Source organism: Sparus aurata, chromosome 4 (genome assembly GCF_900880675.1).
Source record: "Sparus aurata chromosome 4, fSpaAur1.1, whole genome shotgun sequence".
NCBI lineage: Eukaryota > Metazoa > Chordata > Actinopteri > Spariformes > Sparidae > Sparus > Sparus aurata.
The window spans coordinates 13,867,728-13,871,526 of NC_044190.1; the positions used below are offsets into that span (position 1 = coordinate 13,867,728).

Genomic DNA, 3,799 nt, shown 5'->3' on the forward strand with positions numbered 1-3,799 from the left:
GCAACATCAGCGACGTTGGCATCAACTACAACCGAAAGCAGGGGTGCGTCCCATTCACGTGGCGTTTCACAACAACAACCCAAACCGGTTTTTACTTCAGGTGGTGGATCAACCTAATCGCCGACAACAGGAGGTGCCTTTGCAGACATAAAACCAGCAGCCACAACCGTGTTGATGCTCTAAACCGAAATGTGCGCAGCAGTCATTTGAATAGTTTTCAGTCACGTGAAAACTGACTAAACGCCTGACTGTAGCAGACAAAAGATTAGTGACCATAGGAAAATTGAGCAATCCCTCCAGTCTCCGACCAAAAGGAGAACAAATCCATTATAATATAAATGTGACAAAAACACATTAGTTAATGGATTGTTGTTTAATCTGGTTTTGTTTGTATCATTATTATTATTAATTGGCTTTGACTCAGACCATGGTTCAACACCAACATACACACTCTATTGTTTTTCACTTCTTTTCCCTTTAGCAGATACTTAGATGTGGCCAGGGCTGGGATAACTGCATAGATGAGCCTAGGTAAGACTGGTAATTTTGCTGCCTCTGCATGCACATCTTGATATTTGACAAACCAATTGACCTCCTACATTATTATTATAATGCTCATTAACTTAGATAAGCATCTATTTTTGCTCAACTGTTTATATTGTGGTACTCAGTTGCAATTGTTTCATCACATATTTAAAGGAAAAGTAGCATACTGCCCTATTTTTTAGCCTTCAATTAGCCCAAATGTATTACACATTTCATTCAATATGTCTTTACTTTAGATACTAATATAAATTTATATATAGACACAGTTTGGTTATGCCCACATCTGGGCTCAGCCAGACCAAACCTTCTTTTTAACAAAGGCACCGGCATCCTGAATAGACTGCAAAATATTCCTCCTTACCCATTACCATATGGTGTACTTGTTCCTATAAATCCTGGTGATTCTCCCCCATCTTGGTTCATATAGTATGACATATATCTAGCATCATCGCGAGTGTACGTACAGGCTATGTAAAGTGATTGGAAATACTGCTAACAAGATCTCCATGTAATCCATAATTGATTTGGAGAGTGATGTGTAGTAAGGCTTGTCATAAGTCAGAGTGAGCAGATGCCGCCCCTCGTCCAACACATTTATACAGTGGCATAAGCTGTGACATAACTATCACCCAGAAGTTGATAATCCACAATGTCACTATAAAGAATATGTTATACATTCCTGTGTAGATATCGGCATGGTGTGGAGCGGCATATTGTCTCATAAAATGTAGGGTCACAGGTATTTTGACTGGCTCCCCCAGATTGAAACCTAATAACTTTGCCTTTAAATGGTAATGGTATATCCTTAGGTATAGTATATCTTGTCATTTGGATATACATGTATTGAAGCATTACTAGGCATTGTAGCATACAAAATGTCCTTCTCCATAGCTCTGATAGGTATGTGTCACTATTCAAGAGTGTTCTTGTGCGTAGGTAGTAGACGGACTGACAAGGCCCTCCATCTTCAGTTGGGCTGTTGACACTTATGTCTGTGTGTTTTTGTTTTTTGTCATTTCAGAATGGCACTCAAAAACCTCCTGTGGACGAAATCAGAAAATCAATATTTCAGGCCACCACCTCTCAAGATTGCTGTAATAAAAAGCCTGAAAGTTATATCATGGCACTTTTCTCAAAACACGGTTTGGCCAGCCATTACAAAAACGACAAATGGTAGCGGTCATATCCGATGGCCAAACATGTACCAAACTGACCCAATTCGATCAATTCGGCACCAAGATGAAAGATGGAAACACATACATAATCAGAGGCCACAGCATCAGGGGAAATGAACCCCCATATTTTATAAATGTCACAGGAAGAACAATGTTCTTCCGTACCACGCACATGGAGGTCAGGAAAGACCTACACCACGAGGCAGAGGCCCTGCTGCACTCCGCATCACCTGTCACTCCCCTGAGTGAGTGTCACACTTCGCAGGGCCTCATGACTGTGGAGGGCCAGGTGGTGGAGGCAAGTTTTTTCATTGCTTCTAGTATTAAGATAGTAAAGTGGCAGTGAGAGTCCACAGTACTATGGGGGGCACTTTCCATTTACTCCTGTAACAAATGTTTTTTTGATACTAATAACCTATGTGTCTGTGTTCAGAAGTTTATTGTCTGTTAGTTGATAAGACCAAAACTTCTTTTTACAATTAAGAGTACTATCATAATGATATAAACTTGAGTTTGGAAAATCATTATAAAACATGTATCCATCTTGTCATTCAGGCGTCACTGGTGATTAAAGCTGTGTCCGGGAAGGACTTCTTCCCTCTGTAAGCTGTAAAGACATAGGTATGGTTCATGGGCAGATAGAGATGGGGAAGAGAAAGGGGCAGAGTGACGAAAGAAGATGAACAATAGATGGGAAGGGGAAATAGAGAGAGGCGGAATGAAAGAGGGAGGATGAAAAGAAAGGACATGGAGATCAGGCAGTAGAAGGCAGGCAGAGGAGGCGATGGGGAAAAGGAAGGGAGAGGAAGACAGCAGGAGAGGAGGAGGAGGAGGAAGAAGAGAAGAAACCAGAAGAGAACAGAAAAAGAAATTGTGTGTGTGTCTGACCCAAATCTGAACTGTAGGTAGGATGTTCTGCATGCTGTTTTCACAGAAAATTTGAGAGGAACTGAGATAGAGAAAAGAAGAAAGAACGCGGGAAGAGGAAAAGTAATTGGTAGTATTAAAGTTTTATTGTTGAAAAAAAAAAGATTCCCCTATTTTTAACAGGGTACTGGCAGGGTGGAGGTGTGCCTCTGGAAGGAGGAGGCAGTCCTAAAGCTGCAGGATAGAGACGGCGTCATTAGCCGTCTTTAGACAGGGCAGCAAGCCGCCAATTTGCCCATCCTTTTGGCGGCTACGTCCAGGATTTTAGACAGAGGCCGGCAAATTGGGGGTCTGTTTTGGTCTGCCGATTTGCCGCCTCGGAGGGAACAATTATTTCTGCCTCGCCTGCTATCTAAATCCGAGCCGTCAATGTGCCGCCCCCTGCGTAAGATGGGTGGATGTGTCGATGACCTGCACTGTTGTGTGACCCACAGCCGGGGAGTTTTAAACCAAGAAACAGCTGATCACAGCAGTCAGTTCATCACTTCATCCACAGACATTAAGATGAGCAACTGGACAGCCGCTGAGATCCTAGAGATGCTAGCATCTCCTTGGTTTCTGTAGCTGTTTGGTTGTGTGCACTTGTTGTTATAGCGGCAAGCTAGGAACGGTCGCTACTTTCAAATTAAAAGCTCCCTGCTAAAACTCCAATGGGGTGCAATGTAAAGCTCTTATTTTGATGATAAATTCGTTGTCACTGTTCACAGCCCAACTTCGTGCTTCACGTCATGTCACATTTACGCCTACCCCGGTGGTGGCTTTTGGAAAAGGAGGAACATTACGTCTCCATTTTAGAAAGACCTTGGAGCAAATGTAGCCCTTTTTAAATAGAAAAGGCAGCACATTTGCTCCAAGGTAAGGGCCTCCTTTTCCAAAAGCCGCCACCAGGGTAGGCGTAAACATGTGACGTGACGTGAAGCTCGAAGTTGGGCTGTGAACGGTGACAACAAATTTGCCTACATAATAAGAGCTTTACATTGCACCCCATTGGAGTTTAGAACTGGGTTCTTAGCGGGGGGCTTTTAATTTGAAAGTAGCGACTGTTCCTAGCTTGCTGCTACAACAACAATCGGACAATGAAGAGAGCTACAGAGACCGAGGAGTGACTAGTATCTCCTGGATCTCTGCGGCTGTCCAGTTGCTCATCTTAA

At 42.9% G+C, this 3,799-nt stretch overlaps 1 long non-coding RNA gene across 1 annotated transcript; it reads left to right on the forward strand.

The window, feature by feature from the left end:
- Positions 1–25: 25 nt before the first annotated feature.
- Positions 26–2,749, forward strand: LOC115580651 (uncharacterized). Its single transcript, XR_003983896.1, has 3 exons — positions 26–133; positions 485–531; positions 1,568–2,749. It is a non-coding gene; the product is annotated as an uncharacterized LOC115580651 (long non-coding RNA).
- Positions 2,750–3,799: the final 1,050 nt, after the last annotated feature.